The sequence below is a fragment of the Choloepus didactylus genome, chromosome 8 (genome assembly GCF_015220235.1).
Source record: "Choloepus didactylus isolate mChoDid1 chromosome 8, mChoDid1.pri, whole genome shotgun sequence".
Classification (NCBI taxonomy): domain Eukaryota; kingdom Metazoa; phylum Chordata; class Mammalia; order Pilosa; family Megalonychidae; genus Choloepus; species Choloepus didactylus.
In genome coordinates this window covers 52,891,341-52,915,572 of record NC_051314.1, presented here as the reverse complement: position 1 = coordinate 52,915,572, position 24,232 = coordinate 52,891,341, and the positions used below count along the sequence as shown (strand labels likewise).

The following is a 24,232-nucleotide window of genomic DNA, read 5'->3' as shown; positions in this document are numbered from 1 at the left end:
CTAGGCTAATATTTGGTAATATATACCCCTACCTCATAACCCACAATTTGCCAAAAATTGGAGATTTCACTTCTGAATTATATCTTGGATGTATCCCCTTTCACATCCCCATTGCCAACACCTGTGCTTTGGTCCTATTACATTTTCTATAAATTGTTGAAATAATTCCAAATTGGTCTTCTCTCTTCCTGAGTCTCTCCACCATCATCCATCCAACACATTCACCATTCTGCTTAATTAAAAAACTTTGGTAACCATCATTGGTTATGGCCTACAAATCTTTATCCAGGCAGTTCATATCTCAATTATTGTTACCTCCTCTATTTTCTCTTCTTCTTCAGTCATAGCTCCATCTGTCCACCATATCTCAGATGTCGCCTGCATGGAAAAACCACATTCTCTAGACTGCTTAGCCTAGAGACTAACATTTGTTCCAGGTGCTACATACGTTTGGAAACTATCACAATATCTCAAGGGCTTATGTTTTTCCTCATTACCTCCTGGTCTGATTTCTTACTTTTCTTGAGTTTTCTAGCATCTCTCCTCATATGGCTATGATTTCCTTACTGCCTGAGCATTCATACATATGAAGAGCAGAATCACTTTGCCTTGGAAGTATTACTCAAGAATCTGGGAGTAATGGGTTTGGAAAGAAGGACCTATTTTGTCATAACTCAGCAAACAAAATACGATTAAGCATTAGACATCCCTGTTCATGAAAATTCTTAAGACTGTACCTACCGTGCAGAACTCCTCACAGGCAATCAGTTCTCAATCCCTGGCTTCCTTCCACCATGGTCTTCCACCTCTCTTTTATTCCTACTCTCATTTCCAATTTCTTTCCCATTTGGGGCCTACTCATCCCCTCCTTCTTGAACTACTTCTACAAGTTCAAAATTCTTCTTCAATATTATACAGAGATTTAATGTTTTGCATACTTGTTCTTTCCCTTGTATTTATATAAAATTTATCACACTATACCCATGACATATCAAAGGAAGACATTATTACCCACATTTTACAGAGAAATGAATTAAGACTTGGAAAGAATAGGAGACACTCGCAAGATCAAACAGTTGAGTATGAAAACCCGGAATTCAAATCCAAGTGTAACCCTAAATAGCCTTTATTCTCAACTACAGTATGTTCTCTCTCCATAATATAGTTGCAATATTTTTTCTTGGTTTAAACTATCCTCCAAATCTCATCCACTATTTAAGACTCATTTCAAGAGTCAAAGGAAAGTTTAAACAAATGTTTATGGAGGTTAAAAGGAAGGAGAGTTTATATTCAGTTGGAGAGATCTAAAGAACTTCTTGAAATAGTAGTGGCATTTATATATATTGTTGACTTTAGGAAAATCACTCTACGAGTTTTAAGGGCAGTCAGAGTAGGCATTATTTCTTATTGTTTTGTTCACATGGTGCCAGCACTCTCCTTTGAAAACAGAAGGTGCTCAAAAGCATTAGTAAAATTTAATATTTAAAAAAAACATAAATGGCAGTATAAACAAGGAAATACCTTGCATGGATGATAAGTGCTAATGATGGGAAATTCTTTTTGTAGGATTTTGGGATTGAGAGACAACTTATTTGGATGGAGCATTCAGAAAAGACCTCAGCAAGGAGTTGGAATTTAATAGGATCTAGAACTCAGATACAAAGAGAAAACTATTTTTTTATTTGTTTGTTTGTTTGTTTGTTTAGGAAAGAGTTACATTCAAGAATTCCCAGTGAGTAAACCATTATAACTGGAAAGAATATTTGTGGAAAGGAACGGGGTAGGATTAGATTGTAGATGGAATCAGTCTTCATTATGTAGACAATGGGGAAGAAAAAATTACTCTGGCAATGATGTTTAGGGGAAATCACAGCAGAGAGGGTCAAATATGAAGAAAGCTTTATGTATGCCAGGAATGAGACCAAGTGCATTATATGGAGTGTCCCATTTGATCCTCACAATTACCTTATAATGTAGGCCCTGTTATTGTCTCCCTTTTACAGACCAGGAAACCGATGCTTAGAGGTATTAAGTTACTTGCCAATATCTCATTGCTAGAGTGTGGTAGACTATGGACTCAAACTGAGGCTGATTCTGGAAGACTTTACTTTTAACCGATAAACTAAACTGTGACAATAAAGGCTTCTGCTGGGTTTGATATAAGCATTAAATTAGCATTGCTAGTGAATAGCAGAGAGATCATTGGCTGTGCTCAAGTGCCTACGAGTATCAGGAGACAATAAAGTTGACACATGGCCTCTCCTGAATTGTTTGGATAACAGAAATAAACAAAATGAATCCCACCATAGAAGTATAGCAGCAGATGTCAGTAGAGTGGACTGCTAGCTCCGGCCTCCAGCTGTTTCCTTCTTGGGGAAGATGCCTGAGTGCTGACGAGTGTAGACACTCCTGTTGGCTTGCTCACATGGTAGAGCTTCCAGAGCTGACCAGGTCTACAGCTGCGTAGATCAGCTCACAGATCCCTGGATGATTCTGCCTTCCTTGCCTGTTTCTGCTGTGCTTTCACATTAACTTATTTGTATTTAAAGATACATTATTATTTCTTTTTCTTGTAATAACTTGTGCTTCAAGTTTCATGATTAAACTGTTATGGTCGTCTTAATTGTTTTTGCCTTTGTGGTAGCAGTGGGATGAAGAATGTTGTAATGACTCTAGAATTTTAGCATTTTCTCTACTGGCAGAAGCCCCTCCTTTTCAGTACCATCCATTTATTGCCCTTGAGTGGTAATCTGTAACAAATGTGACAATCTAACATGATTTTCTCCTATTTTAGCTTGGCTTTACCAAGTCTATAAAGAATTATTTATCATGCTTTTAACAGTGAAATTATTTAAAATCTGGGTGTCAGTCATATCAATGAAATGTTACTGAAACTCTAGTATAACGTTTTGTTTTTTTTTAAAGCATCAATATAATGTTATATTGCCAAACACCTTCTTCTTAGTGTCTTCCTTTCCAGTGCACAGCTATCTTTTCTTCATTAAAAAGAAGAATCTAAATTTATTGCTTTTTGAAACACAGAGTTGATAGATTTGTCATTAATTTTTAAGCAAAGCAAAATAATTACTATGTGGTTGATATACCATCATATCTGCAACAGATGCCCTTTGCCAGTCTTGAATTTAATATATTTGACAGCATTATGAAATGAATATTGGACTAGGATCTCAAAGATGTGAATTTAACTTCACATTTTTAATGGAAAAATCATTTAAGCCCTCTGGACTTTAATTTTTGTATCTGTAAAAAATAAAATGAGGATAATTGTAAATGATAAGGCTTTCCAAGTATAATTTTTAAAAATCTACTTCCTTTCTCCTTTCTTCTTTGTCCTATAAGTTGTCACGTTTCTCTTAGATTTTCAATCTCTTCCTCTCCATGACTCTTTTGGACAAGGATTTTTCAACTTCAGCACTATCTGACATTTTTGATCAGATAATTCTGTGCTGTGGGGGGTGGGGAGTGGGTGTGGAAGGGGACTGTACAGTGCAGGATGTTTAGCAGTGTCCCTGCCAATAGCATTCCCCCAGTTGTGACAATCAAGAATGTCCCCAGACATTGCCAAATATCCCCCGGGAGGATAGTAAAATTGCCCCAGTTGAGAACCGCTACTTCAGACTCAACTTCCAAAAATGCTTAGGTCTCTACTATTTTTCTTCATCACTATTGTCATCATTTCCCTGCTTCAGAAGATCACTCCATCTTTCCTACCTTGCTGATATATTTTTCAAAAGTGAAGTTTATGTTCATCACTGCTATCCAAAGCCTTTTATTTGCTCCCACTCTACTGGTCTCTCACATCTGTTCTGTTTCTCTAGAGTTCACCAATAGCTTCTTAAAAGGCATCTCTTCTTGGTTAACAGTTTACCTCTTATCTTTGTCCTGTTTGCAATATTTGATACCCATTGACCAGAATTCTCTTTTTGGGAATCTCCAATATTTACTTCATTGTAAATATTGGCAGGTCAGTTAATATCTAAACGTTGGTTTCTGCATAAGTAAAATAAAGATAAAAATATATTAACTACTTCATAAGATTGTTATAAAGATTGAGATACTACAGATAAACTAGATGTGAAAAAAGTGCCAAGTACATAGTTGGTGGTCAATACCTGTTACCTATTAGTTTATAATATTATAAATGTTATCTCCTAACTTAAAAAATTAATCATATTAAGGGCAGAGGAGACAGTGATTAATTCTCATTTATTTGGGGAAAGTAACGTTTCAGTCATCTTTTAGAATGACTTTTGATTTAGCCAGGTCTATATGGAATAAAGAGCATTTTCAATAGAATAGCATTTACCAAGGTATGAAACACTGTGCTGTATTTAGGAAACTACAGATATTTCACCATTTCTAGAATGTAGAAAGGAAGCAAAAGAGATGAGTTTGAGATGCTACTACAGGAAGATGGACGTTAAATATCAAGGCAAAAAGTTTGGGTTTATTCTATAGAGGGTGGGGGGGGTTGCATTTAGTATTGAAGTGACCTGATTAAGTTTATATCATAAAATATGATGGTGAAGGAAAAGATAGGAAGTTCCAATAAAGGGGGAAGAGTTTGAAAATATAGGAGAGAAGAAAAGTGTGATGGAGCTAAATTTTAGCTGAAATGGAAGTCAAGCTCAGGAGCATCTGGTACAAGAGGCTGTATCTGTTAGGATTACTTTATTAATTATTGACAACTCATGATTCTGAGTCTTGAAGGATAGATACATTTTTCTTCTAACAGAAATGTATAGCTAAGTTGGAAATATTAATTCATGAACTCAGCATCAAGCAACAGGTAAAACTAATGATAATTACTTACACTTTTTGAGTACCTACATGTACTAGACGTTTTACACAATTTATTATTATTCAAATTAAACGTGTAGATGCTCAGAGAGATGATAAGGTGGAGCTAGAATTTCAAAACTGGTCTGCTTGACTCTTATGGGCTTGTTCTCCCAATCTCCTTCTCTGTGTCTATCCTGCAACAATGCATAAGCCACAGTCAAAATCAATGTTATTCTTTTCTCTGTGGACAGTGAGTCATGTAAAGGAAAACAAAGAAAATCATGGATTCTTACCAGGACTGCTGAACTAATGTATTTGACAAATTTCACTTTGAACTCTCCTCTTCCCCTAACCACCACTGTTGCTCCATTTTTGCTTGAAGAAGTGTTTTGTTTTTGTTTTTGTTTTTGTTTTGATTCCCTGTTCACTAGAGCCAATAGAGAAATTCAGTATCCATGGAATAGTTCATTAACTGGTGACATGCAAGACATGCTCACTGCTCCCAGTAAATTGAATCATTTATTTAAGAAGTGTTGTAATTGTGTTTGGTGAAAAAGTTACAAGTTGAGAAGGTGGTGGCAAAAATTCACCATTTTCCAAGTAAAATAATATATTGCAGTCTCCATATACACACACATAACAGAGAAAAAAAAAGTGGTCTCTATTGTCATCTTTTGATGCTGAAAACGGTCTCTTTTATAAAACTGTGACAATCTTTGGTGGTGGGTTCACAGCGTTTTGTAGTGAAATGTGTTAGAGTAATTTTTATAATCAAAATGGCATGTTAGTTAATGTAATGCTAGCTTCTGTAACAGGTAAACCCCAAATCTCAGAGGCTTACCACAGTAATAGTTTATTTTTTGCCCCTTTAACCAGTCCATATAATCAGGGGATGACAAACTATGGCCGACAGGCCAAATCTGGCCCACTGTTTGATTTTGTAAGTGAAGTTTTAATTGAACGCATACCATGATGTGTACTTACACGCTGTCTATGGCTGCTTTTGCATGATAATGACACAGTTGAGTAGTCATGACAGAGACATAAAGTCAATAAAACCATATTTACAATCTATCCTTGCAGGAAAAAGTTTGCTGATGTTGCATATTGTAACTCAGACACGCAGGCTGCTCCCAGCTTCAGGGTCCACCATTTCACTTCTACTAACATCAGTGGAAGAGGACAGAGGGTGTCACAGGATTGGAAATGACACATATCACTTCCATTCTATTCCCCTGGGCAGAACTAGGTCATCTGACAATAACTAGTTGCAGAAGAGCTAGAAAATATAGTATAGCTGTGTACACAAAAATTAAGGGAATTGGTTTCATAAACTATTAGCCAGGCTTTAGTCAGATATTCAAGATTAAGCAAGAATTTCTCATATTATGAATATTATAAGGTGCCCAGAAGTAACTTCCAGATTGTCAATAACATCAGTTGTTTGAATTATAGGGCTATGTCTTTGAAAGCAAAACATTGAATGGGGCTCATAAATTACACTCAAGTTACTTAAATGTAAAGAAAGAAAAAAATCTTGATGTTAACCGATCTTTTTAAAAGCAGAGTATCTTAGTTTGTTTATCTACAGTAATGTGGATTAAAAGCCACCCAGATTCAATTGGGCCATACCTAAATAGGATTTTAGAAACCCTATTCACAAAGTACCCCACACCCTGACTCAACTTAACATATTCAAAGATGCTATTTACAAATGGTGTCACACACACAGGAATGTGGATTAATAACATGCCATTTCTTGCGGTATAAAATTCAATTTACCCCAGAGACCATGCCCAGCTATACAAAGTAGCATATAAAAAGCTCTCTATGGTCTCCTGACTCTTCCCCTGCTCCCCACCTGATAATTCTGATAACCTCCTATTCCAACCTGCTGAACACAATTCGCATCCCTGAAAGCAGCTCTCTCTTGGCCCTTGTGGTAGGTTGAATGATGCGCTCCAGTTAATACATGTTCTTAATCTTAATCCACATCCCCATAGGTGTGAGCCTATTGTAAATAGGATCTCTTGCAGATTTTACTTAGTTAAGTTGTGGCCAAATGAAACAGGGAGGATCTTAATCCTATTACTGAAGGGTTTATGAAGAGAAAGCCACAGGAAGGATCCCAGAGCCAGGAACCAGGAAGAGAAAGAAAGGACATTGTCACGTGACAGGAAAGCCAAGGAACTTAAGGATTGCTGGCCAGCCTAAAAGCTATTGACCCCAGGAGGAAGCAAGCCTCTGAAACTGTGAGACAGTAAGTTCCCATTGTTTAAGCCAACCCAGTTTGTGATATTTGTGATAGCAGCATGGAAATAAAGACAACTTTGTCTACTTGGTTCTATTTGCTTTAGCCCCACTGCTTTGGTACTCTGTTTTTAGCATTCTTCTCTTGCAGAACCTGGACACTCTTAATCAAAGCCAGAAACAGAAAAGCCAAAGGCATTGTCAGATTGGAACTCCAGAGTGAAGTTTAACAAGCCAGGGTGGAGTCAGGCATCATGGCAGTGAGGAGGCATTTGCTGGTTTCTAGATGTTGCCTAACCGGATGGCTGAGTAGTGGAGAGAGCGTCTATTCTTTTGGCCTGGAGACTCCACATAGCTTCTCTCAGCACATTGCAAATTGGTTCCTATGGGGACAGTGTGGGAATGTGTGAACAGGTCATTAAAAATCTGTTCATCAATATTGAAAAAAGCAACTCATATTATAATCCTTTTAGACCATGATAAATAAATATAAAGATCAGCACATAGATCAAACTCTTTTTAAAGGCAAGGTGAATTTCTAAATGACTTAACTAGTCTTTAGACTTAGTTGTTCATATGGAACTAGCTCTACACAGGTTTCTACTTCCCTTTCTTTTCAAACATCTGCTTTTTATAGCTGTTTCTTCTTTCCTTTGGCTGGCTTTTGACATCCATGCTTGTGTGTTGCCTTCTTCCACTGAACACAAGGTTTATCATCATCTCCAACAATAGGTTCTCTCAGCAATTTCCTTTAATTCTGGCTAGACCTGATGTATTCCAAAGCAAAGCTACTATTTCACAAATGTAAATCCTTCCAGTTACCACTTGTAAATCTATATCATGGATTGTAGGTGATTTTTCGTGTGTTTGTTAATCATTCAACTAGTCAGTCAGTCCATCAGCTATTTACTGCATCCTTACTGTGTACAAGGCAATGAGGCAATGTATTTGTGTGTGTGTGTGTGTGTATGCTTCATTTAACATGAGCTTTGTGGAGTATGTACTTAGAACAAACTGGACTCTTTCAAGGAATTTATATTCACTCTTTTGGGCAATTTAAATTCCTATGTAACATTGCCTAGAAATATTTGAAGCAATTATAATGCAGATTTTTCAATAGTCATACCTTCTATTATAGGTTTTGGGGATGTTTGTTTTTTTTTTTTTTACCAGGTTTCCCAACCTTGGCACTATTAACATCTTGGACCATATAATCTTTTATGTGGAAGGGGGAGAGGTTGCCCTGTGTGTTGCAGGATGTTTAGCAGCATCCCTGACCTCTGCCCACTAGATGCCTCCTCCTGTTGTGATACTCAAAAATGTCTCCTGACATTGCCAAATATCCCCTTGGAGGCAACTTTATCCCCAGGGTGAGAAGTCTTGATTTAGACCCTACTTTATTTGAAAAAAAGATTTGGTAGAATTAATACACACACACACACACACATAGTGTACAAGATTTTAAAACCTGTGCAAAGAAATGATATTGCAAGAAGAAAAGAACAATAGAAGAGGATAAAGCTGTAGGAAAGTTTGGTATATACACTTTGTTCCATGATGTTCTGTACAGTTTTTAGAGGTTGTCCACACATTTGGCTCTGAGCTTTCTAGCTGGTGATAATAAGTTTAAAAAGTGATGTTGCTTTTAACAGTGCTCAAAGTGAAATAGTGCTCAAAGCAATATTTGCTCAAGAGAGTCACATCTTGGTTTCTGAGTATGCAATAAATCCATCCTAGGGACATTTGTATGCATAATATTATGTAATTGAAATATCAACTTTCTCAGTAACAGTTTTATTCTAGATTTTAGTTATTGGTTTCTCCCCTTTTCCGAACATCCTATATGAGCATTAATTAAACTTTTTGTTATCTTAATGGTTATATTGTATATGTACTCATTGAGGATGTGTATATACACATATACATATATATTATACATGTACATGTTTAATGATCATATAATGTAAATGCACAGAGTGCACACTGCATACAGCAGTAGGGTGGCAGTAGTGTAATGGGACAGCACTAAACTTCGAGTCAGAAAGCCTGGTTTGGGATCTTGGCTCTGTTGTTCACCACATATGGTTTTACATGTGTTTCACTCAGCTTCCTCAACTTTAACATTAGAACAAAATATCAACCTCACTTAATTATAGCCAGAATTCAAAGCATAGTATATATGAAATATGCTCTATATGTAAGATATTATTCAAAATAATGTAACTTTGTACCTCTAATATTAAAACACTTCCTATCTTTTTTTTGGAAGTTGGTGAAAAATTATAAACACAAACAACTAATTTTTAGCACAAGCTGTTTTTTCTAGAATATTAGTAAATCCCAGGAGAAATATACATAGAGTTCTGTTAATCTGTATGTTATTCAAAAGCCCTTGGTTCCATCTGCCTTAATGAAATAATAATGGATCCTGTGGAATATATATTTGGTTTCCAAATTTAGTCACTTTTGTTTTGTATAGAAGAAATCTCAGTTGTGATTTATGGGCTGGAGCTCAGTTTTGCTCATACTAAGATTGGGGTTCAGTACAGCCTGGGACTTCTCTAGAAGAGAGGGACCAAGTGCACTTGAGCTTTAACCAATAGCCTGTACCATCCTAATCTTGAATGTCTTCATTTCAGATTTTGCTGTGGCACTTAAAAGGACCAAAGCACTTTAATAATTTCTTTTATTGGTAAAAGGGGTACTGTCTGAAAGAACTATATCTATATATGATCATATTTTACTTCAATATTATTGTTTTTTCCACCCCTATTTAAATAGATTGATGAATGCTGACAGAGAGAAAGAAAGAAAGAAAGAAAAAGAAAGAAAGAAAACAAAAGATGTAAACTTTTCTTATCCATTGACGTTTTTGGATATTAGTTGATATTCTCTGAAGAGATTTGCTTTTTTGTTTTTTTTATTGTTGTTGCTTTCATTTCACCATATTTAGGTTTGACAAGGCTAATTCTTTAAAATATTAAGTGTACCAAAATATTACCTTTAAAAATTCATTGCACTCTAAAGTGTGTATTAAAGGTTACCGACTTTTGAGCCAGATCTCAAATTCTTGTTTAATTAACCTTGGGGGAAAGAGAGAGTGAGAGGTTTATGCAGTTGATAACATGGATTCACTTAGAGGAAACAAGTACCCCAAACAGATCTTCTACAAAATAGCAGGGAGTTTTTGTAACAACGTCTGTTGAGTTAAAAATTGTAGTTAAGGTTTAGATTCTGTTTATTGCTTTAGTTATGAACTCTGTGAGTTCGTGTCAAGAAGCTTGTTCCTTAGAACTTCATCGATTCTATTTTTTCATAATTAATAAGCCTGAGATATTGAGAATTAGGATGCTATATACTGGAATGTAATTCTGATAGAAAAATCTACCAAAGGATAAATAAGAAAAATATCAGACACCAGAGGGAAAAATAGACTATAAAGACTGGGACGGTATAACTTAGCAAAAACTGGAGTGCTCAATGATTGTGACTAAATGTACATGCGGGAGAACAAGAAAATGTCAACCATGCAGAGTGTTGAAAAAGGGATGGCACTGGGAAAAAATATCATCAAAGCAAACTGGAGTCTGTGGCCAACAGTAACATTGTAAGATGCTTCCATTAAATTTAACAAAGGCAATATACCAAAGCTAATTGTGTTTAGGGGGTGGGGGCAAGGTATAAGGGAGGGATATGGGATTCTTGGCAGTGGTGTTGTCTGACCCTACTATTACACTGTATTCTATGATATTTTACTTTTTTCTATTATCTTTTTTATTATTCATTAAAAAAAAGAAAAGAAATTAATGTTCATATAGAGTGACCAAATGTCCTGGTTTTCCTGGTAATGTCCTGGTAACACTCAAAATCTCTCATCCTGGGAATTTGTCACCTCTGCGCAAACTGGGATAGTGGGTTATACTAACTATGAATCACATTTTTCTGATTGTTTTCCTTTGATTTTATTCTAATTCTTATAATTGTCTAATTTTTATGCTTATAGATTTTATAATCATTTAAAATATATCATTTCTATCAATTTAAAAATATATTATTGATATATTCAAAGATTCATTGTCAGACCCTGTCAGTTCTCTGTTTCAGATTAGTAGAGCATGTCCTTACCTTAACAATAATTACTCAAATTGGAAGTAGCTTCTATAAAGGTCTTTGTTATTCAAAGAATTGTTGTTGTTTAATGAAGTTCAAATATTTCTGTATGCTCCTCATTCCTTATATTATACGTTTTAACTAGTTTTGACCTTGAATATACTCTTCTTTTCTTTTATGAGAAAAGCTTATGGTTTAGTTCCCTGATTCATCCAGGTAATTTCCAATATAAGTCCTACGGACCCTGAGTTGAATGTAGCGATATCTTGAGATACCGTAGTTAGTTTGTTTTTCCTACACCTTCAGAGACTACCCATAAATAAGGAGGCTTTCATTTTGCTTTAGCTTCATGCTTCTCCTCCATAAAACAGACAGGATGTGTTCTTGGAGAAAGTCCACACTTAACAATAGACCACTGACAATGTTTGGGAAGTACAAAAAGGAAGAGAACATCTGTCTACACCCCAAATTATTCAGAGGCATTGTGCATGTGAGAATCTTAGGTTTCTGAAATACGTTTTTTAAGGTCACCCATTTTCCTTCTGTTTTTATTGGGTGAGGAAAATTGACAACAAGATAACAAAACATTTAAACCTTAAGGGAGGAATTACGTCACTTTTTTTTTTCTAGTTATCCCAGGCAGATAACTAATTCTATCAGTCATTAAACATAATTCTTTTAGCCCTGATGTATGATTCTATGTGAATCAAACTGGGAGAATTAAAAGGGTAAGAAGAAAAAAAAAATCCAATTGAACAGTAATGCTGGAGAGGCTCATTAGGAAAGAAATCCTTCTAGGCAGAATATGTGGAGAAAGCCCCAAGTGCTAACTTTATCTACAATTCATTCTACGTGAAAAATTATTTTAAAATTCTGCATAAAGTATGAATATAAGAAGCACTGGTAATTTTCCTATCTCTTCTGCAGCCTTGATCAATGGTAATTGAGTTTTAATTACACTTAATATTTTAAGGATATCCAAGAAAAACTCAGGCTTCCTATCCCCATGTACATTCTGTTATGCATGTAGCTTGTTTCCTCTTCCATTGAAAACTTCCCGTAGGAAAAAAAAACCTGTGACAACATTGTCTTGTTTGAACATCTCCAGTAGGTGAAGCGTCTATTAAGTTGGAAGGAGAGTTAGAGTGAGTCCCAATGTCTGCCCTGTCTTCTGCATTCTTGCTTTCAAATGCTGTGTAAAGCTTTCATTCAAATTTCTCTCCACCTGGGTCCTCTTGTGATGTGTTGCTACTCTCCAAAGGACTTGGCAGTAGGTACTTCCTATTGAGCAGCAGGCTTTGATTTACAGGACATCTGTAAAACCACAACATGAATAGTCAGAATAGCAAAGATGGCCTTCTAATGAATGCAGTAAACTTCAGAGCACATTCTTTATCCAGGAGAAAGTGCCTCAAAGAGCAGATGCGATTTAGGATGAGTAAGACATAAGTCAAGGTGCGGAACTTTTACTCTCTACCAAAAAACAACACTTGGATTTCCTGGCAATGCATTTATGTAATGACTGTGGTTTCTTTTTGTAAACTGTGTCTCAGACAGGGAGGAATAAGTAACCAACTGGACTGTGTAACTTTATAAATAGAAACAGCCATGTTAAAATAACAAGACTGCTCTGAGTTAAGCCAATGAATTTTGCTACTAGCTGCAAAGCTAGGCCACTGAATGAATACAAGATCTATCCTGTGGAGTAACTTCTCAGGTTTGCTGAAGAATGCCAAATGGGAAAAATCAGTGGGAAGCTCTTACCCTCCTTCCATTGTACTCCAAGTATTTTATTGCAAATAATTCAAAAACTTTTCTCTGCTGGAAATAGATCATGTTGGAGACATACAGGAATTTGGTCCTCCACTACAAATAATGAATAACAAGCTCATGCTGTTTTTAATACAGCACATAATTTACTAAACATTTGGGACAGTTTTTCCTGGCCCTGGCATAAAGGACAAAGAGGTACCTACCTTGTTATCTATTGAACAGAATGTATGTTAGGTTTCTTATATGTTCTGGAACACGAGACGATTTAAATTCCATTGCTGTTCTTTATTTTAGATGTCAGAACCCAGGTAAATGAAGAGAAATTTCCTTAATAAAGGCATATCAGTCTTCTCAGCCTCATCCGTTTGATGATATATACTCAAAAAGAAAGATTGTTCTATGTATTCTAGTTAGTTAAGGTTAGTAGATCAAATGTTTTGACTGTCTCAGGAATGATTATGTAATAGTAATGTATTCTTTGATTTTTGTTGCTATAGAAGTGTTCCTAGTCCTCCTAGACATTGTTGCCAAATTAATCTTCCTGAGCACAGCTGTGATGTCAGCATTCATTCGAAGTATCCCTTAATTTGGTTGAAATATAATTTTCTCATTTAAACCCTTGCTTTGAGGAGAGGCCACCTATTAGATTCATGTTTATATCCTCTGACATCCCTAACACAGTGTCTTGCATGCAGCAGGGATTCAAAAATATGCATTGAAGAGAGGAATGAATAATGATTTTTGTAGCTTTATTCCTTTGACTTATGGCTTGCCTCATGCCTAAGTTTTAAAAAGAGCTATGCTAGACCCTCTTTGATGTTTTCTTTTATATAAATACTGGCTCTGCTGTTTTTGTATATCTGTGATCCAAGATCAAAACCTCCATAGTTGGGCCTAAATATAGTTCTTTTATTATTTCTTTGGTCCACCCTGCTCAATGATAACCCAATTTAGTGGTTTAGTGTGTCTCCAAAACTATCTTTGCAAATTTAGAATATTAAAAGTAGGAAAGGGTAGTGGGAAATCTTTTAATATGCATGTTTCCTTCATGTTCCTGGGTGAAATTAAAACCCTGCAAATGGAAATGGACTATCTCAAAGCTGTATCATTTTTTAAAGTGAATATAAAATTCTGTATTTATATCCTGAGTTCCCATTTGTTGATAACTTTTACTCAGGTTACTTTAACAAACCTGCTTTAAAAATGAATGTAACTTTAAACAACAAATCCAAGACTCATAGTTCCATAGAAATCCAATCATAGTTGTGTGCTAGGGAATCAGTAAGGAGAAGGACCATATTCAAGGTCATGTTCCAACACCTAAAAGTTACTTGGCATTCTTTGATTTCCTTATCAATGAGGACATAACTGGTGAGATCACTTTATTTGGTAGCAGTGTCCAAGCTCTACTGCCAGAGAAGGTTTATGGATGTTAATAGAGTTTTCCTTGTCGCAGGTGATGTATGATCTGGATCTTTCTCTAAGTAATCGTAAATCCAATGTAATAATGTAAATTCAGTCAAGTGCATTGTAATTTATAAGCTTTACTTAAAGGGCTTCATGACTGTATCTACATAAATGTTCATACATTACTTACCAGATGTATAGGAAAATGTAACTTTCAGTATTCTCTGTAACTCAGTGCTTCTTGCACCCATGATGGTGGTAGGGAAAGATGTTGGCAAGGTTGGGAGAAACCTAAATTAAACTCCTTTCTTCTGGTTTAAAAAGCCTTATTTGCATAAATGTTTAGTCAATTTGAAGTTCAAACCTCTTGTCAGTGCTATTTTCCCTACCTCTTGTAAGGTTCCTCTCCATTCTTCTTATTTACTAAATGGCATCTTCAGATGGACAGGTGCAGTGCTTTTAGGGAAGTTTGTGTGTCCCAGGGCAATCTGGGATGGAGTGAGAAAGGGTCTCTGGTTTCCATGGGATCATTGCTGGTGTCTGGTGAGGTGTCCCCATCCAGCCTATTGCTTCTTTCTGCTGAAACTTGGATTTTGGGTATTGTGTAGACACCCACTGCTGATAACCATTGCCCATATTCTGCATTGTCTTATCTTGATGTCAAGTTTCTTATAGCCTCTTAGAATTTCTGGTGCTCCCAGAACTTCTGGATTCATGCAAGTCAGGATTGCTTTCTCAAGCAATATCTGCCTAGCTTTGCCCTGTTGACATTTTCTTTCTGTTTTGGGGATCCCACATTAACAAAGCGGCACCCTGCACTGTGTGTGGACCTCACAGCTACCAAATAGGAAGTGGGTTATGACTCCCCTCAGCTTTAAACCTATCTGGGAATTTTTCTTATGCATTAGTCAATCCTGAGCCTAGCCCCTGGGGCATGGAGACACAATTCCTTCCTCAGCAATTCTAATGGTGTCTTATCTCCAGATGTAACTCTTGTGAATCGCCTTCCTTCCTTCCTGCTATTTTATTTATTTTCTCAATCACAGTTAGCTTCTCTGACAATATATCCTGCATCCTCTGTATTGTGTTTTGTAGTACAACTCTATTCTCTACTCTCCAAGGATTTCCATTTGATAGGTGAAGTGGGGTTTCTATAATTTATAAAACACTTTTTTTTCACTGAACAAATCCTGATTTTCAAGACAATTTTATCACAATGGACTTCAAAAAAAAAAAAACTGAAATGAAATTGAGCAATGATTTCTTTGTTATGGACTGGATTCTGGAAGTAACACATGTCATTCTTTCAATGGATGTAGGAGCCATAGGTCGACTAAGAAATAGGAATAACTAGAAATAAAATTATGCTGTTTCAGTATCTCAAAAATGTTCTCTTACAAATACAATAAATGTATACATCTTTATTTTGTGAGAGTCACAACTTATTTTCTTTTTTCCTAGAATATTGAAAGCATTTTCTAATATTGTCATCAAAGTCTACTGTTATTGCAACTTCATGAAAGATCAGTAATAATAATCACTATCATTAATTTAGTAGTACTTGCCACAGACTATTAGAGGTGCTTTAAGTACATTTTTACTTAGTCTTCATCCTTACTACTATTAGCCCTACTTTACAGATAAGGAAACCAAAGCATAAAGGGGCTAAATGACGTGAGTATGATAGCACAACTATTCCCTCTTATGTAATTCCCATGGATTTAGCTTGGATGGGTTAGAGCTGTTGCTAAATAGCAGGAATTGAGCAACAGCTTCATCTAAGAGAGCAGAGTGAGAGTAGAACAAAAATGATGATCCTTAAGAAATATAAAGTTTTTTTTAGTATGATTAGATATGGCATGCTCATCACACAATTCTTGTTTAACAGTGGAGCAACTGATACTCAAAATTCTATTTTAAATTCTGAAAATGTCTGTTTTGCTTAACAAATGTAATAGAGCATATCATTCATTGTAAGATTGTAAAAAGTATTTAGTAAAATACTTTGCTAAAAGGCTACATTTTTTAACGTTTTTATTTTATTTTTGTTGAACTATATATATATATATATATATATATATATATCCTTTTTAGGATATGTTTGTGTATGGGTATGTATGTGCACATATAAGTGTGCAGTTCACTGAATTTTCAGAAAGAGAAGACACCTGCACAGCTAGCACAAAACAGAAAACAGATATTACCACCATCTCAGAAGCCCCTTTGGGTTGTTTTTCAACAAAGGTGTCCACTATCCTGATTTCTAATGACATAGATGAATTTTGCCTGTGTTGTACTTCATGTGCACATGGAACCATGTAATATGCACTTTTTTGTCATGCCTCTTTTATCCATAATTATGGGTTGAGAGTTCATTGATATTGTTGCATATGGTTTTAGATATTGTATCCTTATGGATATATATTATTCCAGTGTGTGATTTTTCCATAATTTATTTGAATAGTTTAAAATTGGTAGCTTTTTAAAATATGATGCTGTAAACATTCTTGCATAATATGATCATGAGATAATTTATTTGGGGTAAATACCTAGGAATGAAATTTCTAGGTCATAGAGAATGTATATATTCAACTTTAGTGGATACTGCAACAGTTTTCCAAAATGATTACACCAAATTGCTTTTCTCCCACCTACTATTACATCTGTTTGCTGTACATCTCTGCACACGCTAGGCATCCCCATTGCATGAGGGCACACAAACCTTGTTTTTTTTCTGTATAGTGAGATTTCATTGTAGTTTTGATTTACATTTCCCTGATAATTAATGAAATTTATCACCTTTTCATATATTAATTGACCATTTAGGTGTTCTCTTTTGTACCCTTTTCTATAGAGTGATGAGTCTCTTTTCTTAGTAATTGATAGGAATTCTTTATATTTTCTGGATTAATATTTTGTTGGATTCACGGCCTGCGGATATCTTCTTCGACTCTGTAGATTGCTTTTTCATGATCTCAATAATGTCTTTGATTAACAGTAGTTCTTAATTTTAATGTAATACAATTTTTTTTATTTTTTATGTTTTGTTTAAGAAACTCTGCTTTTTGGAAGTTCATAAAGCTATTCTGCCATGTGAAAACCACTATTTGAGATACAGACTTGAATGTGTGTAATATCTCTGATAGCTACATTTAAATCAAGATATTAAATCATATGGTATGGGTCATTCTATAGAATATAGACAATCTTATTTACATAAAAAACAATGTCAAATATTATTTTATGAGATCATTTCTGAATTTATCAAGTAATCTAGTAAGCTCACTTTAATGTAGGAATCTCTTCTGCAGTTAGTTTGGCAGAATGTTTCCATTGACCAGGAGCTAGTATATCATAAGGTATAATTTTTTTCTTATACTGAGGTAAAAATTTCCCTCTTTAACTTTCATTTATTGGTTCCAGTTCACTCATCTATTGTTCCATTCACTTACTTATTCAACAGATGTTTTATGGGTTCCTATAACATAGTTCTAGACTTTTATAGGTTCCAGAGATACCAAGAGGAGCTCAGAATTGACTTTTAGAAGCAGACATGTTAAAGGGTGTTTTTTTTTTGTTTTTTTTTTTTTTTTTGAGCTCAACAGGTGGTAGGATAATGATTATTTTCTTCTTCTTGGAGTAGAGGCCTTCAATTATTCCATACAAAATATGGATTCCTTACTTCTCACCATCCTAGTTAATCTTCTTTTAGCCTTGCCTAATTAGTTACTGACATCTTTAAAACTGAAATTAAAAAATTAATGGATGGCAATAATCAGCATGTGGTTTACCAGCAAAGAAATCATGGTTCTGAAAGGCAGCCTGTTTTTGAAGATTCACTCTAAGGCAGCTTTATCATATATTTGGCAATGAGTCACACTATTGGTATATAGTAAACTTTAATTTGAATAAATCTAAATAAATTCCCTAGATCTTATTCTTATGATTGTTATTAAACCAAATATGCTCCAACCTTTTCAGTTATTTTGTGATTACGTAAAAATTTCTAGGTATTAGAAAACATGTTTTCTAATGTAAAACATAGGATGTTTTGATATAAAGGGGAATGAAAAGGTGGGATGGAAAGATATATGAGCAGTATAATCCGAGTTATGTATTTGTGTGTGTGTATGTTTGTGTGTTGACATAATTGGAAATAAACACTCATGGTGATTATCCTTGGATAACATATGATTATATACTTAACTATATGTTATATATGTTATATATTTAATTGTATGTTTTGTTTATTTTTAATCAATTATGCTAGATATTCCTACTAGCTTTTCTAAATCTTTAATTTAGGTATGATTCCATCTAAGTTTTTAATTGTAATCATCTAATGCTTAGAAATGCTTAAAAGCACATCCTTTGAATGTCCTCTAAAACTATTAAACAATGGTCAAGTAATCAACATTCTTTAATAATAATTGTCTAAATGTGAAATCATGCAGTTGTTCTATTATATTGCATGAATATTAGTATATTTTATGCAAAAAACTACTAATGAAATCATCATCAAAAATGTCCTGAAATCAAAATATCTTTGACTTTGCTATTTCCTTGAGTTACCAACTTGGTAATAATGTCAAAAAATGAAATATTAGTTGGACATAAGCTATGCTTAATGAATCTGTGATATTTCTAAATGGTATTAAATTATTTTTCTAATTTATCAAAAGGTCTTTTCTCAATGATATTGTGGTGGAGTATACAAATTCTATAATATTTTTCAACTCTTCCCATTAGAGTAGAGTATAGGAGGCTATTTCCCCACATCTTGAATCTGATTTGGCCTTTGGACTTAACGCTGAGCAGTAGAATGTATTTAAAGATATACTTTGACCATTCTGAGTTTAGACCTCAAGAGACCTGTAGTTGTCCCACATGCTGCTCTAGAAAACTCTGTGTGAACAAGCCTGGGCTAGCCTACTAGATAATAACATGTGGCTCAGGTCCCCAACCAACAGCCATCCAACTGCCAGACATAAAAATGAGGTCATCAAATGCCAGCTAACTGTGGATACATAAGTGAGTCCAGCTAAAATTAGCAGAAGAACCATCAAGTGAGCTTCAACCAAATTGCCAACCCATAGAGTCATGAGCTAAAAATTTAAAGTCTCTAAATTTTAGAGAGAATTTAGGTATAGATATGGACTTTATTTTCATAAAATAAAGCTTATTTCCACGTAAGGCTTATTTTTAAAATTTGTGTTTTCTATAAATTTTGGAGTACTATTGTTTTTACATCAATATAATTTTTGAGACAGCCATTTTATCCTTGCATATAACTATAAAGTAAGAAGTGAAGCCTATGTAATTCCTTTTCCCAGTGAATTGGGAAATCTTGCAGGTGTTGGTTTTCTGTATAACAGAGGATTCTTTTTCTTATTTGTTCTTATAGCCTGTAGCTGTGTAACTCTGTGTATAAATAAAACTTTAGGAAATGATGTTGATGGGGTGAGAATTAGTAGGAAATCCTGATGAGTGGCTCATAAATTTTGCATGCTCGTTGTTGGCATCTCAGGTTTTGTCTTTGTTCTAATATGTAAAGTTAGACATTGGTACCCTCTACTTGTTTGAATTAAGTCTATATTTGGCTTAGCTCAATCTTAAAATTAAAGTTTTAGCTTCAAAAATAATTTTTAAATATTATCTTTTGGAATATTTTCAAGTGGAAAGAATGGTACAGAGTTTTAATTGATATAATAAACAGTGAAATAACAAATAAAATTCTTACGATTAAAATATTTTACAATGGGTTGTGATCACATAACATGAAAATGTTAGTTGAAAGGAAAATCCAAATAATTATCTCTTTTCTAAGTAACATTAAATGTTTAAGTATCAGGGAATGGCATTTGAAAAAAATTTCCCTAGATAATTTGATGTTGTGGAGCTATGCATATTAAAATTTGATTATTTTTAATTGAAGTAAGAAGTGATATTTTCTAAAAATAAGCTTTTTAAAACTTGAGTGGTTCTGAATTTTTAGATTTGCTTTGGACAATGAAAGGATAAAAATGATTAAACACTACTTGTTTAGACTTAATTTAGCTTTATGAAATATTTAGAAATATTTTACTGGTTTTGCACTGAATAAAATCCTTAACATCTTCCATCAATGTATTCATTTTGATAATCTGAAAAATGAGAAGTCATCCAAGAGAAATTCAAACCCACAAATATCTGATAAATCTGGGGAAGAATTCAAGCATGGAAGTTGGAACTAAATAGAAATACATAAAACTTCCAGCCCTGCCATTTAGTAATGGTATAACCTTCATTATGTTAGTTAACCTCTCTGAGCCTTATGTCCTTAAATGCTAAAATGGAGATAATAATATGCCTTGCGTCGGGTTTTTGTAAGTGCTATTTTCATATACTCCAAGATTTTGGTCTTGATTTTCTTTGAGGGCATAATAGTGTTTTGTATTTTATTTTTAGTGATAATAGTTGCAGTAGATAGCAAGGTTGAAACTTTTTAGATATTAAAAGTTTCATTAATTCAGCAACTAAAATAAAAATATCAATTTTATTTCTTTCAATTATTCAGCTGTATTTTTAATGATAATTGTTAAAATATTAGTTACTAACAATTCTTTGTCTGAATTTTAAAGCATTGTCTTTAGTTATATATGGCATTTATTGAATTCTTTAGTGAACAAAAAAATTCTTGAGATTTTAGAAAAAGGTTGGCTTCAATAATCTCTTTCTCAAAGGAATTAGTTATATTTGAATGTTCTCACAAAAATTAAATAAATATTCAGGTATAAAACCATATCTGAAATTTGAGAGGACATAAAACTCTTCCAAATATGTAGATGAAATTTGACTACGTCTCACCCTCACATACTCTCTATGCCTTAGGTTGGTTGTGTTTTTATGACACCAAGTTGATGAGTTTTGTTGTTGTTGTCATTTGTTTGTTTTTAATGTATTTTAAAGGCACATTACATGAATAAAAAGGAAATTTGCATTAGTTACCAAGTGCTATTCATGCAATTTCCCAAGAACAAAAACTTTTTTTTTCTTTCCATGGGCCTAGGAAATTCAAGGGGTCGCTTCTATAAAGGATTTCCAATGGAGTTAGGAATCTGGCCTACAATTTTTACTTTTGGCAGTGGATTCTGAAATAGAGCACAATAGCTTATAGTATTTCAAAAAGCTATCCATCATTCACATTGCAAAGTACATTGCAGTATTTTAAGCTCTGGAGTATGACTTGAAAAATTCACTGTTCATGGGAGGTGGAAAACATGAAAAGAAAATGAAAATGGGAGACAAGGGACTTAGAGGGGATTGGATTCCATGTGGATGAAGAATTGACTCAAAATGCGTATGTTCCAGGAAATGTTTGGCAAGGACTGTGATTGTTAATTAAGATTTACAAAGATCAACACTATCTCAGTTCTCAGGAAGTATAATACATAGAGCCACCATGTTAAATTTATATCTAAGCTGTCAGCTGTTTACCTACAGAATTTTAATAGAGGTTTACTAGGAGAATTGGTGAAAAACCAGTTCTGTTGAAGACAGATTGAGAACTCAGTCATATTTTATTATCACTATCTCATTGTGGTTTTTCACACTGTGGGAATTGGATTTCCAGAACTAGGGGAGCCTCTTCACTTTCATTTTAGTCTGACCACTTTTCTTTAGGGAAAGCAAAGGCTCACAAATCAAAAGTTTGTTCATATTAAATCTCAGGAAAAGATTTAAAAGGAAAAATCCTGCTACATAAGAATGCTTATCTATATAACAATAGCTGTGCTACCAAAAACCCAAATTAAGTCAAGTATATTATTTAAAAATCTCATTAAAGATACAATGCATATACAGTGCTTAACAGAGGAGAAGTTGCTCCGGATAATTCTGTAATAGTTTCCTGTAAAAGGGAGATGCAAGTTCTGTACCCTAGCCTAAGTTCATAAACCTTTTGTTTTGATTGACTGGCATTAGAAGTTGGCAGGTATTTCTTCTCATTTAGTTTCACTATTATTATAGAAACAGTAGCCTCTTAACTCTATTTTTAAATGAATTAAAATGTAATTCACAATAAAATAGGTTCAGTCACTTCAACACAGAATGAAATGTAGAAGTCAGTTTCAACTGGTTGAAATCTCTGTTCAATTTTGTGGAGAAGGAAGAGTTAAATACCAGTTTTTCTGATATTTATTATTATGTATAATACTCATAAACTTTCCTTGCTATTCAGTTATGTTCCCAGGTTCCCACCTTAGAAACTACATTACAGATCCCTGGAAACTATTATTGCAAACATGTCTCAGAAATGATCTAACATAAAACTCTTGCCTTAGTATTACTGTTGGGTCTAAAGAAATATATAGTCCCTTAAGATATGGCTTTGGCCCCTAGGGCAAAGATTTTACACAGAGTGAGTAATCTTTCAGGCTTAAGCCAAGGGGAAATGTGGCTCACTTGGAAGAACAGTTTCTTGGGTGATAGCAAAAACTAAATTGATAATCCTTTTGCAATATCATTCTACTTTTCTAGAAAATATTTAAATTGATCACCTTGCCCTGCATTTGAACCCTGACATACCTCATAATTCTTGAATTTCTCTTTTCCTTCTCTTGCCCACACTTTTCACTATTTTCACTTTTCTTTTACACTTAATTCTATTTCATCATAATAGAATATATGTATATATGTATGTGTATATATATTTATAAAAGTAAATATATAAGTGAAGTATTTTTAAATATGCATATATATATACTTGCATTTCTTAAACTATTTGTCATGTTATTTTAAAATTGGAGAATCTTTATTAAAATATTACTGAGATTTAGGTCTGTATCTAACTATCGCATGCTGTGTACTCCCAGTTCTTTTGCATTCCAAGTCTTAAATGGCAATTCTCAAGGATCAGCTGATTCAGAATCTTCTTAAGGAAGAACAGACCCCTCAGAATAAGATTACAGTTGTTGAGGTTGGTGCTGTTGACATGACCTGTGCATTCAGTATCTTAAGGAAGGAAATGGCAGATGAACTTGTGCTTGATTTGATGTCATAGAAGACAAATTGAGGGGGAAGATGATGGATCTCCAACAAGGCAGCCTTTTTTCTTAGAACACCAAAAACTGTCTCTGGCAAAGACTATAGTGTGACTGCAAACTCCAAACTGGTTGTCATCACAGCTGGGGCACGTCAGCAAAAGGGAGAAAGCTATCTTAATTTGGTCCAGCATAACATGAACATCTTTAAATACATCATTCCTAATATTGTAAAATACAACCCGAACTGCAAGTTGCTTGTTGTCTCCAATCCAGTGGATATCTTGACTTATGTTGCTTGGAAAATAAGTGGCTTTTTCCCAAAAAACTGTGTTACTGGAAGTGGTTGCAATCTGGATTCAGCCCAGTTTCATTACCTAATGGGGGAGAGGCTGGGAGTTCACCCATTAAGCTGCCATGGCTGGGTCCTTGGAGAGCATGGAGATGACTCTAGTGTGCCCGTTTGGAGTGAAGTGAACGTTGCTGGGATCTCCTTTGAAAAATCTGCACCCTGATTTAGGCACTGATGCAGATCAGGAACAGGGAAAGAGGTTCATAAACAGGTGGCCGACAGTGCTTATGAGGTGATCAAACTGAAAGTTTACACCTCCTGGGCCACGGGGCTGTCTATGGCACATTTGGCAGAAAGTGTAATGAAGAATCATAGACAGGTACATCTAGTTTCAACCATGATTAAGGGTCTCTATGGAATACAAAATGATGTCTTCCTTAGTGTTCCTTGCATCTTGAGACAGAATGGAATCTCAGACATTGTCAAGGTTACTCTGACTCCTAAAGAAAAGGCTCATTTGAAGAAGAGTGCAGATACAATTTGGGGAATCCAAAAAGAGATGCTATTTTAAAGTCTT

General features: G+C 34.6%; 1 protein-coding gene and 1 pseudogene across 3 annotated transcripts in view; both read left to right on the top strand.

The window, feature by feature from the left end:
- The window catches only part of NAV3 (neuron navigator 3), an 855,568-nt gene that overhangs the window by 500,051 nt on the left and 331,285 nt on the right, over positions 1-24,232 (top strand). The gene's annotated exons all lie outside the window — the stretch shown is intronic.
- LOC119542019 lies at positions 23,213-24,226 on the top strand (annotated as a pseudogene).